A 14,059-nucleotide genomic window follows, 5' to 3' on the forward strand; every position below is an offset into this window, starting at 1 on the left:
TGCATCAAAAGGGGTAATGGTCTTTTGATGCCTTTATATATTAATTTAAAAAAAAAGGGTGGATTTACTTATTAAAGGCATCATGTTAATGTGTTTTGGATACTTCACAGTTTAGATAATTTTTTTAAAAAAATGATAACAAAGAAAAGAGAGTTTAAATAAATATTAGTTGACACTTGGATCACAAGGGGTGATGGTCTTTTTATCATAAAAAAACCACTTAGAAAACTATGTCTTTTAGTTCTGCAGGGATATTGGTCTCCTGATACTTTGCACTATTTGATACTCTAATTTACTTAGAGGATAGTATGTTTAAGTTAAAGTAGGACATGGATAATCATTGATAGGTTCGTTGACACTTGCAATACGTATTCAAGGCTAACGAATATGTTGCCTTGTTTATATGGATGCATGTGAGAATTCTATCTTTACTAAAGAGGTTTTTGGCTTAGTTGTTGTCTGACTTTGACCTGCCAATTCAACCTGAATGACTGTCACAACTTTATATTTCTTTTGTATAGGATCATTGGAATTATGTCTCCTTCTTATTATATTGTACAGAAATGAATCTAAGACTGTGTCATTTTTGTTCAAATCTCTGTATAGTTATCTAAAGCGAGGTTTCTTTTGAATGTTATGTTCTTTTATGTATATGTATTGAGTTTAATACAACAACTCTCTCTCTCTCTCTCTCTCTCTCTCTCTCACACACACACACACACACACACACACACACACACACACACACACACACACACACACACATTTTTAACTTGGTGTCCTTTCTTTTTAGATCTCTTATACTTGCTAAACTTTTTCATTTGGCCTACAACCAATACTTGCTAAGCAAAGGGCCACTTCTCTGAATGTGATTGATCTTGAGGGGCTATTGTGTCAAGGATTTAATTTGAATGTAAAAGCCAATAAATTGTAGAACACAAACACACTCTTTTTTTTTAAAGGCACTTCACGAAAAGAAAATTCATGAAACTATTTGAGAACAGACCTTAACCAGTTGTTCAACCCCAGGTTTGAGAAAAGTGTGTTTCAACTTACATTCTTGCCGCTTTGAAATTAAAAAATGCCACTTGAGAGCAAGAGGAAAATTCCAGCCTAGATCTTAACAAAAATAGTGTATACAAAAAATTATGTCATTTTTCAACATTTCCTTTTAGAAAAAGCCGTGGGGGTGGAATTGTGTAAGGTTGGGAAAATGATTTTTCCTGAACACTAGTTCAACTTGACACACATCAGGTCTTTTTATACTGGTCAGCAAAGAAGTTTGTGCAAAGGCTTACCTCAAATCTAAGCTTTTTTCTAAGGTCAATAAGTTTTTACCTGAAATGGAGTGGCTTCTTTCATAAATTTAGAAAGAGTATCTTCATTCACATTCTGTGCAACATTTTTGAGATACATCTTAAAGTTTTGGAGATGTCCTATCTGTACACTAACATTAGCTCATCCTCTTCTCCCCTTTCCATAAATAACTTCCATATGGGTTGCATCATACCTAACCCTTCCAACACTAACACTCCCTTATGGATTTCGTTTGCCTAGTGGGAACCCTACCTTAAATTACCCACACCTAATACTCCTTAGAGTTGGATTGGTAGTTATTTCCTCCCCCTGGATGTCAAGACTCATTCTGTCCTCTATCGACTGATGTTGCCTGCAGTGGAAACATGTTTCTATCCCCCTCTTGACCATTTGTTGATATAGGCATTTACTCCTCTCCCTCATCAATGTTGTTCACATGTAATTCCTTCAGCTCCTTGTCCTGGTCAAAAAGTTCCCATCTATTATATTTTTGTTCCCATCTAACATTGTATAGATCTGCTACTATGTTTAATTTTTTACTAGGAATTGGGGCTGGACCTAAATAGCATCATGTTGAATTTTAAAATGGTTTCCAGCTAAGCTTCATGCCATTTCTCTCTTAAAAAGTGAGGGTTATCCCTCACAGTATTGTGATTTTTGTTTTCTTGGCTGCCAAGCAAGGAATGTTTATGTGAGGAAGTATACCTTTGAAAAGTGTGAGGTGTTGAGAGATTGAAGCTTTGGCTGGGTGATTTTCTTTGTGGTAAAAGAATCAGGGCTTTACTCAATCATGTGGAGATTGTGTGGTAAGAGACTGAGGGTTGGATGACGTGTTGTATTTTCCTCACATATTTCTTTCTTGCTTCATTTAACTGAGGCCTTATTTGAGTTGAAAAATGGATGGCAATACCGGTTAACAAAAGGTTTACTTTGGCTTTGTTTCATAATTGAGTGCTTGGCTAATAGGGACTTTTGACTTAAGGTATTGATATGCTTATGCCAAAATAACATTTGAACTCTAATCTAAGGCACTTGCTTAATCTTATGCCTTTAAAAGGCATGAATGGATTTTGCTTCACTTAGCTGTTGGAATTCATGTTTACAAAAAAAAAAGAGAGAAAGTTGAAAAGTTTGTGAGTTTTCCCCTTTTCAACACATGGAGAATGTGAGGGTGCACTTCATCACAGGTCCCATACTACATTTTTATGTTTTTTTTTTTTTTTTTGCCTTCATTTAAAATATGCATCCTGGGAGTGACTTGATCTTATTTCTATGGATAAATGGATTGTGCTTAGCTTGTCATGATATTGCTGAAATTCTTTAAAACCTCTAAAAGATATGCTTGAACTAGTTTTCATTTGAAATTCTTGCTTATGGAAAAATCTCAAACATGCGATGGCTAAAAGGGTTTTTTTTCAAGGTTTTCTTTCTAGAGTTGCTTTGGACTCCTTCACACCTCAAAGGTTGAAGTTGCACCATAAAATACATTATGTTGAGCACTTACTTGATCTGATTGGAAAAGATGTATTGCATCTACATAATGGCTTGTTTCCTGCTCTTGTCTCTAACTAAGAATGTTCAAGATACTCTTAAGAGTACTAGCTATGATAAACATCTAAGGCTATGGTATGATGAGGATTATTTGAAAGCTTGCTTATTTGACTCAGGTTGTTTGAATGTTATTTTATGTTAAATTTTTGTTGGTTAAAAGGGAGATCCTACCACCTCTAGGATTGGACTATGTAGCCTCCTCAAATGACAAAGATAATACTAGTTGGAACTAGTTTAGTAGTGGTTTGGCATGTTTTTCTAAGGTCGTGCCAACATTGGTTTGTTACACCTACATGGGTAAGTTTGTTTAGTTGAAGCCTTACAAGGATTTTGACGAGTTCAGATACCTTTTTCCTCACATTTTGGAGGTGGTTTGCTTGGATTTGGTTTTCCTAACACTCACCCTCTATCTCGTGTTTTTAAAATAAATCATGCAAATTGTGAAAATATATTGGCCTAATGTGGAAGGCTTTGTTTTACTATATGCCTTATACCCAAGGGATACTACTTTGCTTAATGAGAAAGCGAGGTGCCCTTGTTCTCAGTTGCTCTTGACATAGTAAACATGGCTTTATCAGTCTCTTTTTAGTATGAATTACAAGCAACGAAATTTTTTGTTTCTTAAGCAAGTACATATCGGCAATTTACTAAAGAAGTTTAGTGTGCACAAAAATATCTATCAAGCACAATTTCACATGCAGATGGCATGTTGAGCAATACAAGGAGCGTTTGAAGACTTTTTTTGTAGATATCATTATCTCTGCTAAAAGATTTTACTAAGGACTATTTGTTCAAGGAGCAAAATCCCTGCATTAGCAGACGAATCAATGCACCATCCTTGTTTAGATCACTTACAGACGTAGCCCTAGAGACTACAACATACGAAAGAAGATGCATTTCTACATTTTCTATGATAAGAAATACGATAATTTGTTTGTCAAGCGCTGATTTCTTCTTCATAACTAGTGGTTGAAAGATCGAGGTTTAATATTTAAGATCAAGGTTTGAAATTTAAGATCAAGGTTTGATAGTGCAACTTCACAGAGGCATATGTTTGGTTTGATGGTGTAGTAAAAGGCCATTCTATTTTACTAGGTCATATTATCAGCTCACAAAGGTGGAGATGACATGGAATTTCTTTGCATCTAGTCATGCAAGGGTGAATATGATGGTGCTAAAGGAAATATTAAGAGTGCAGTAGCACATTAATAGTTTAAGTCTAATGGTGTCATTTTGAGGTGTGCTTCAGATGTTACTAAATCTTGAGCTAAAAATTGCCTTCTCATCCACCTAGTGCTTTAGAATGGGCTGGTAAGAGAAGACAAGAGGTAAGCATGAAATTTTGGTTGGTAAACATAACGATGTGGACAAGTCAAGTGCATGGTCATGTGAGATAGTACATGGATCTCTTGCGGTTCACAACATTTATGGGTATCGCAAACATAACTAAAGTGAATACCATATCTTTATCATACTTTTGCGATGCTTGTGTTGTTGGTCATTGAAGATCCTACTTCAAAGAATCATATGTACAGAATTGGTCACATATAAAGCCAAATCCTGAAGCTACATCACAACAAGAGGAGGCAAATGATGTGGATCGAAAGTCCCATGCCATCCCAATGTTTGAAGGATCCTTATGTATGCTAGGTGAATTGCTTAATGAGGGAGACAATTGTGCTATGGACGTTGAAGCTAACAATGTAGAAGGTGTAGATTTTTATATGTTGAAGTGTGTTACGGCAAAGAGGAAGACCAAAAAAGTTCTTAGGAATGTTTGGAAAAGTACATGTGCAAGAATCACATATGTTGTTACAAGGTATTATTACAATCCTGAGCATTAAAAACTACTTGATAATAAGAGTGTCAATCATATGTACTTTCATCTTGTAAGGGCAATCAAATTTGTAGATAATGCTATGAAAAGACACTACATGTCCCCTATGTGGAGTGAGTTGATTTAAAATGCAATGCCTTAAGAGGCAATTTGAAATCTCTCCTACATCTCTTCCAAACTTGTTATGTCCCTAATGTGTGCTGATTTTTCCTTGGTATTAAAGTGATAGCACACGTAAGTGGCTTTTGAGGTTTCAACTTTGAAGTTTGAGCATTTATTTTTGCCTATGTCTTACTAGCCATGGTATTGTTGTGAACATATCTTTTCCAACCTACTTTGTGCATGCACATGGCTAAGTAGATTTTAGATGGTCTTAGATGTGTACATGTTTCACATTGTGGCTTGGTTATACGTGTAAAGGTGTTTTATAACCCCATGCTGCGTAGCTGAGATGCCAGCTATGATAGCACTCTTAAACATACCTACAAATATAAGCACCACACATTGTATAGCTATTTTAAAACCTTATGCTATATAGCATCTTAGCTATGATATCAGCCTCTGCACACCTGCAAATGCAAGCACTACACCGTGTACATGTGCTTTCTAACCACATCCTATATAGTTGAGATGCCAGCTATGATAGCACTCGTAAGACATGCAAAGATGCATCACACCTTGGATAGGTGTGACATTACCTCGTGCTACATAGTTCTAAGGTCAACTATAATAGCATTGTGGATACAACTATAAAGACTTGCAAGTATACTTGAAGACAATAAACTTCTTATATTAGATGACAAGAAATGCTCATAAGACATTAAATATGTAAGTTCATAAACACTAGTATAATCAAGACAAGACAATAGCTAAGTCCTTTATCACACATACAAGAGAACAATTATTTCTCATAAATCTCTTGGAGATTACAAAATGGGATTATTACAATTTCTATATAACCACCTTTGATGCAGGTGCTTCCAAATTTTATATTACATGGAAAAAATTAAGAGGATGTCCATTCACATAGTGAGCATGGTGGAGCTCACTAGCAAAGGAGACACATCTGGTCTCTCGCTCAATGCATGTCAAGAACAAAAGCAAAACTATGTTGTCTCGTACCTTAGATACATGCATAGGTTATACCAAGCCACTATGAGCTCCCTTTGCAATCACTAGTGATATGCAATGCATCTGGAAAGACTACTCTCTAAGTAGTATCTGTATGCTAGCTGTCTCACTGAGATCAAACTCTATCTTAGCGAAGGAACATATCGCACATCATATAAGAGGCACCAGTAGGTAATGACAAGAAAACATCTCTTGCACCTGCAATGTCAAACATTGAACCATCAACCAAGTGTACATGATGAAAGCTCCACTAGAGAAAGTGCTAAACCACTCACGATGTGGTGTGATGTTGGTACAACCAAAATTGGTTGGTGCTACAATGAGTGCAAAGTAGGATTGTATGGGCTTTCAAGCGCATACCCAAGTGATAGAGCAGCTAGAAAGGTCAAGAGAAGGCAAGGGGTAGCGATTATGTATGCGGCGATATGTGGTTTTCAAGGCCAGAATGCTCTATTATGGTGCCTATCATCAGAGGTGCATGTTTGAAGTGTTGAAGTGAAAAAATGAGAGTGTCAAAGGTGGCCCTCAGTATGTCTACAAGCTGGTCCAGACGGCTCAACAAACGGAGCTACAGGGTGAAAAACATCGTTGTTCAAAGTTGAAGCGGTTTCTAGATTCTCAACAAACAGGGTAGGTGGAGACAGGTGATCAGAGCTGGTTTCAGTAGATAGATGTGTAGATCTTGAATTGTGGAGCATATCAATCTTTTCCAATCTTCGACTGGTGTCCCGATTGCCAAGTTATTGTCAGTTCAAATTTCACCGGGTCAGTTCTATGCCAAATTAGTTGCCTCGATCGATGTGTCATCTGAGGCTTTCTCAGTCTCATAAGGATTTGTATGATTTCTATGTGGCAAGTAAAGGCCATGGGAGTTTATGGCTCATCCATCAAGCTCACGGATGCAAAGTTAGAAGCTGGAGAAGTTTGGTTCAATTGACTGTGAAGCGATTCCATATGCTTTTTTCAAGTTTTTGTCGGTTTAGTTGGACTGACTAGTGAAGTCAAAATGTGGAAGAGGTGGTGGATTTTGAATGTCGGTGAGGTGAGTTCCCAATAAGTTTTGTCGGCTCAGGAATCCGATCTCCGAGCTGTTGGGATTCAGGCCAACTAGCCGGACATCCCACTTACTACTAACCCATCTACTAACTTAACTAAATATACTCATTCTTTAATACAAAAGAATAAGGAGCTAAAACATGATAACGGGTTGCTCTGCGCTCCACCCAACAGCAGGTCTCTCTCTTTGCTCTCGCACTTGCACTCACACATGCTTCCCGCAACACCTTCAAGTGGTATCATAGCAAGGTTTGTGCTTGCCATTTTTGCGTCCGCGCGCGTGCACATTTTTAAAAGTGCAAACAAGTTTTCGATTTTGGCATCGGCAAATTCAGTGTTCGGAGAACAATTCAATCAGCCGTCCTTGGGTTTTACCCCCCTTTCGAAGTTGTTCGTGCAGTCGAAAGCTTCATCCGAGATACACGTCAGGAGTTGTATTTTTCAACTCCATTTTGCTACAAGTACATGTACAGGTACAGGACACATGTGCAGGTTGTTTGGAGACTATTTTGGGATTGTATACAGCCGTTTTATGGCTATGATGTGCTACAGAGATGGTGTTTATGGGCTAATTAGGAGTACTTTTCCGCATCGACATTGTCTAGGATTTTTTAGGCATCCATCTCCTCACAGTTTCTTGCATACATACAGGACATCTAGGTTTGTCACAGGTTGCAGTGTTTTGCATCAGCACAGATTTTAGTGGGAGTACTTGGTGCGCATATGCATTGTTTTGGCACTTTTGATAGTGCTTGAGCTCTTTTGAGAGCGGTTTTACTCCCCGCAAAGATTTGTTATTGCTTGCACATTTTGTTTGGGGCCTGTTTGAGCGCGTATACTGCACCTTGCAGTATTGTTGATGGTGGATGTACATTGAGTTGCGAAAACTGCCATATGTACCTTTTGTGGAGCCAATTTGGCTTGTTTTTGGCACTCCCGACCATTTTTGAGACTCGGTTCAGAGGATCTTTCTGGGACTGGATTGGTTTCTTGTCTGCATAACCTTTTGTGACGGTTGATAGCTTGAGGTTTTCTTGAGCTGAGGGATTCTCGAATGTTGAGATCCTTTCGGTGATACAGGTTGCTAGAGTACCCCTTTTTTGTGGCCTCACCATAGGGCATGTATAGAGAGGGCTAGGTGCATTTGACGCTGTGCTGGTAGTCTTGGGTCAACTTTTGACTTTTTATGCACAGTTAGTGGTTGATGCGCCTGTCTTATGCTCTGAGAGAATTACTTTTGATGCATTACTGATCTCTTGTGACAATTTTGGATTGAGATTCTGTCAGTTTTTCTGGGGAAACTTGTTGGGTTCATGCCCTTGTCGGTCAGCCCGTGGGAAAAGCCTCTTATAGGCATGCAATAGAGATCCAGTTAAAGTAAAGTTTGCATGGCAAATTGCCTTTTATATGTAAGGTTTTAGAAAGAACAATTTAATAAAAAATAGCGTTGTCTTTCTTTTCTACTGTGTCGACTCCTACCCTCTCTCGCTCTCGTTTTCTTCGCAGGCTCCTCTTCTACCGCATCTTCTCCACACCATGCCTCAAAGGCGGCATCCCCCGTAGCTGCAACACCAACAATTGGTATCAGAGCCATAGGCTTGGTGCTCCTGGCACTGGCAAGGCAGGGAAGTCGTAACAACATATTGAAACGCTGCAGGGCGGTAGCACTTCTCAAAAGGCTGTGGGAAGGTGAACAAAGCATTGTTGGTTGATTGTGGCAAGGCAAGGCAAGGCAAGGTGTTTTGAGACGCTGCAGGCAGGCAGATCGCCTATCAAAACGCTGCCAGTCAAAGGTTGAAGGTACAAAATCTTCATAGCATATCAAAACGCTAGAATTCCCTGGCAGTTGAAGAAGGCGCTAGCATTGAAGGACATAGCATCTCAAAACGCTGCTTCCTAGGCACTGCAGAAGAGGTGACTCCCCATTCACAGAGGGCAGTTTCGCAAGCATCTCCAAACGCTGTGCTTCTTGCAGCAGTTCTACAAGGCGGTGAGATCCTTGCATCTCAAAAGGCAAGTAGTAAAGGAACATTTTTTGGGCAATTTTCACAGCATCTCAAGATGCATATGTGTACCACCTCACAAGTGGTGCCAGTTCCCTATGGCATCTCAAAACTTTGTTATAGCATGGATGCAAAGGAGGATTGGGGGATTCTAAACGTTCGATAGGAATTCAAAAATTGGCACAAACAACATACCATATATGTGCTGAATGTTCTTCTAGCAATTCAATGGTTTACATATAAGTTGTCCTCGAGAGACATGAAGAGGAGGATACTTTGGAGCCATGAAGTACCAGTTGTCATGCACGAAGACTTGAATCAAGAACGTGGTATACGGATTCATCCTTGTTTAGTGTCCTAGATTTGTTATTGTTATGTTGTCTACACAATGACATATTTTTAGTCATAGTCTCTTGTACATTATTTGTTGTCAGTTATTGTCATGCTTGTCAGTTGTCATCATGTCAAGATTGTACGGGCTCTAGACACTGCCACACATGAGTGGTAAGACCTCCCATTTTTCTCAGTTCTCAGCCTATTTTTATCACTTCTCATGAGGTTATTGGGTACACCTTAAACCCAAGGTTTGGAAGTGAACCAAAAACTCCATTTTTGGTAGCTAACTTTTTCTTACCTACACCCTATCTGTTCAAGGGGGGGTTACTGATCTAGCACCAGGTTATGGATACACCAGAAATCCTTGGTTGTGAGAAAACCTAAAACTCATGGTTGACGAGTACACCAAAAACTCGAGGTATCATGAGTTGCTTGTCCAGTTCGGGCTTGAGGGGGGGATTGTTGGGTTCAAGCCCTTGTCGGTTAGCCCGCGGGAAAAGCCTCTTATAGGCATGGAGTAGAGATCCAGTTAAAGTAAAGTTTGCATGGCAAATTGCCTTTTTATATGTAAGGTTTTAGAAAGAACAATTTAATAAAAAATAGCGTTGTCTTTCTTTTCTACTGTGTCGACTCCTACCCTCTCTCGCTCTCGTTTTCTCTGCAGGCTCCTCTTCTACTGCATCTTCTCCACACCATGCCTCAAAGGCAGCATCCCCTGTAGCTGCAACACCAACAAAACTTTGTTGATTTTTTCTCAAACTTACCAGTGTTTATCACCATATTATCTTTAGCTTGCCATGTCCTCAAGCGGTGAAAACGATATTTACAATATCTGGAAATTTGATGGGACAAATTTTGCTATCTGGAAAGAGCAGATTCAAGATGTTCTCATACAAAAAGGCCAGCTGGATCCTATCATGGAGCGCCCAGAGGCGAGTATATAGATGTTGAGTGGGAGAGACTTGATACTAAGGCCAAATCTACCCTCCATTTGTATTTGACCAAATCGGTGTACTTCATTATAGTTGGAGAAAGAACTGCTAGAGATGTATGGGATAAGTTGTGTTTCAGTTATGAGAACAAAAGTGCCACTAATAAGGTTTTCTTGATGAAGAAGCTGTTTGACCTTCGTACGAAGGAAGAGGGCACTATTTTTACTCACATTAATGAGTTCAATATCATTTTCACTTAGTTCACCACTCAGGGTTTGGTCTTTGATGATGAAATCAAATGTATCTTCTTGCTATGCAGTTTACCCTCATCTTGGGGTACGTTTTGTAGTGCGATTAGCAACTCAGCACCTGGTATTGGTCTTGTGTACAATGACATCCTTGGGAGTTTTTTTACCAAGGAGATTCGCAGGAAATCTCTCGAAGGCAAGAAGGATGGTGATGCGTATGTTGCTAGTGAGAGACAGAGGGGTCGCACTCAAAGTCGTGCCAAAACCAAGGAACATGGGGGCTCACACAGTAAGTCTCGGAATTCTATGTGTAATGTCGAGTGCTATCACTACCATAAAAAAGGGCATGTGAAGAAGGATTGCAGAAAATGGCAGCAAAGCAAGAAGGATAAACAATCCAATGACACTTCTAAGTCTGATGATTCAAACAAGGGCAAAGCAAAGTTAGAGGAGATCAATGTGCTAGAGTCTTCAAATGCTCCTATTATAGAGACTCTTCCAGTGGTTGTTATGCCACTTACCTCTGACGTCTTGGTCTTCACAACAGATCTACCTGGCGAGGCTCTTGGTATAGAAGATACATAGTATGCACATAATTGGATATAGTAGATGGTGCGAGTTTTCATGTGACACCACATAGAGAGTGGTTCTCTACTTATTCTCACTCTTGTGGCAAAGTGAGACTTGGTGATGCTTATGAACTAGACATTGAGGGTGTCGGAAATGTCAAATTACATGTAAGGAATGGCACGCACTTTGACTTTATGTAATGTTGGACATGTGCCCAAGTTGACTAAAATCTTGTTCGATCTTGGTCAGCTTGATGATTTGGGCTACAACACCACATTTGGCAATGGTTCGTGGATAGTATGCAAAGGTAACCTTGTTGTACTCAGAGGCCAGAAGCATGGTACCTTGTATTCCATGCATGTGTCAGATGTTACTCATGCTTACATATCTATAGCTTAGCTGCTGTCTACTAAGTTGTGGCATTGACAGCTAGGTCATAATAGCCGAAAAGGAATGAGAACTTTGACTACTTAACTGCCTTGTCTTATGTTGACTTTCTTGTTTGTGAACATTGTATCTATGGCAAACAGACTAGGTCCGTCCACTTACCATTGGGTCAAAAGCGAGCTGAACCTCTAGATTTAGTACATAGTGATGTTTGTGGTCCTATGTCAACCAAATCTCTAGGGGGGGGCATCTATTTTGTGACATTCATAGATGGCTCCACTCAAAAGGTGCGGGCATATCCTTTGAAACATAAGGGTCAAGTTCTTCTTGTGCTCCAAATTTTTTTGGCACTCGTTGAGAATCAGTCTGGCAAGATACTCAAGAGGTTGCGGACTAACAACGGTGGAGAGTATGTCTCCAAGGAGTTTGACAATTTTTGTGCTAGAAGGGGGATTAAAAGGCTGTTTACTGCACCATACACACCAGCTCAAAATGGAGTTACTGAGCACATGAATCGTAAGATTCAAGAAAGAGTCACAACCATGCTTTCTATGGAAAATCTCACACAAGGCTTTTGGGCACAAGCCGTCTTGACCACAGTGCACATTATAAATCGTTCTCCTAGTATGCCATTGAATTATGAGATTCCAGAAGAGTTATGGTCTAAACATAAGCCCCACTATGACCATCTATGTGTTTTTGGTTGTGAAGCTTATGCTCACATGCCTAAACAACTTCGACAGAAGTTAGAGCCAAAGTCACACAAATGTATTTTCATTGTATATGGTGCAAATGGAGAGATGGGACATCGTCTTTGGAACCCGAAATCTCGACGAGTCATCCGTAGTTCAGATGTGATCCTCACTGAGTCGAAGATGCATAAACAACCTATCAAGGAAATAGAGGTCGGAGAGTCCCTTTTGAGAATGTTGCCTCAGAGACAGTGAAATCAACTCAGCGGGCTAGTGATGTACCTTCCACTAGCAATGCTCCAGAGGGAGCGGATAGCAATGGTCAAGGAGTGAGTCTACTAGAGTCTCTTGTCCACCTGCACATTTTGAGCCAGGTATTGATTACAACTTGGGACTTGGTAGAACTGCCAAATGATGCAAAAGCTTTACCTTGCAAATGGGTTTACAAGAAGAAATTTACCTCAGGTGATCCAAATCCAAAGTACAAGGCTAGACTTGTAGCCAAAGGGTTCAAACAACAAAAGGGAGTCAAATTTGAGGTCAAGACGACAATGCTTCGAACCGTACTTGGTCTTGTAGCGATTGAGGACATGGACCTTGTCCAAATGGATGTGAAGACAACATTTCTTCACGGGGATCTCAATAAGGATGTTTACATGCAACAGCCTGAAGGGTTTGTTCAGGAGAACGCATCTCGTGAGGAGGTAGTATGTAAGCTCAAAAAGGCACTTTATGGCTTAAAGCAGGGTTCAAGGCAGTGGAATCATAAGTTTGATGCATGTATGAGGTCTCAAGGGTATAAAAGGAGCAAAGAGGATCACTGCTTGTACACAAGAAAGCTAGATGATGGCTCGATGATCATTCTAGTTTTTTATGTTGATGACATGCTTATAGCTGGGAAATCCATTGTGGAGATTGCCAACTTGAAGAAAACACTTAGCAACAATTTTACAAAATGAAAGATTTGGGGGATGCTGCACACTTTCTTGGCATGCAAATCAAAAGAGATCGTAAACGTCATATTCTTGAGTTATCTCAGGAAACATACATTGAGAAATTTTTGCAACATTTCAATATGCAGAGGGGGAAAGCATTGAGTACCCCAATTCAGGCATTCTTGAAATTTAGCAAGGAAGATGCACCAAATCTGATGCTGAGCGAGCAGAAATGGCTAAGGTACCATACTTTTCAGCAGTGGGCAGTCTCATGTATGTTATGGTGGCCACAAGACCGGACATTGCTTTTGCAGTGGGAGTGGTGAGCTGAATCCTGGCAAATCCTGGCAGCAAGCATTGGGAAGCAGTGAATCACATTCTTAGGTACCTCAAAGGTACGATCGGCAGGTGTTTACGCTTCGAGAACAGTGATGCATCCATCGTGGGTTATGAGAATGTAGACTATGTGGGTTGTGTCAACAATAGGAGATCGACATCTGGCTATGTCTTCATCTTTGCTAGAGCAGCAGTATCTTGGAGGTCATGTCTTCAAGATTGTACGTCGTCTTCCACTACGGAAGCAGAGTACGTTTCGTTGTCGGATGCAAGTAAAGAGGTTGTATGGTTATCTCGCTTGGTCAAAAATCTTGGCATTGATGAGACTCCAGTGATATATTGTGATAGTTAGAGTGCTCTTGCATTGGCAAGGAATCCCGTGTTTCACTCCAAATCGAAACACATTGAAGTCAGGTATCATCTCGTTAGAGATTTCTTGACCAGAAAGCTCATTGATTTGGTCAAGGTACACACTGACGACAAACCAATAGATGCTTTGATGAAAGGCTTAGCTTTGGAGCAGTTTACACATTGCAGTGAGTTGATGGGTATAGGGTGAAGCCACTAGATTGCTTCACGGGTGTACATACCAGGTTACTTGGGCTGCGTTGGCCTTCAAGTGGGAGTTTGTTGGGATTCAGGCCAACTGGTCGGACATCCCACTTACTACTAACCCATCTACTAACTTAACTATGAGATTATTCCAGTGCTTCCATGGCAGCATTGCA

At 39.9% G+C, this 14,059-nt stretch overlaps 1 pseudogene; it reads left to right on the forward strand.

Moving 5' to 3' along the window:
• The first annotated feature begins 2,857 nt into the window (after positions 1 to 2,857).
• LOC147449740 (uncharacterized) lies at positions 2,858 to 9,256 on the forward strand (annotated as a pseudogene).
• Positions 9,257 to 14,059: the final 4,803 nt, after the last annotated feature.

The sequence above is a fragment of the Adiantum capillus-veneris genome, chromosome 10, assembly GCF_014529385.1.
Source record: "Adiantum capillus-veneris isolate H3 chromosome 10, ASM1452938v2, whole genome shotgun sequence".
NCBI lineage: Eukaryota > Viridiplantae > Streptophyta > Polypodiopsida > Polypodiales > Pteridaceae > Adiantum > Adiantum capillus-veneris.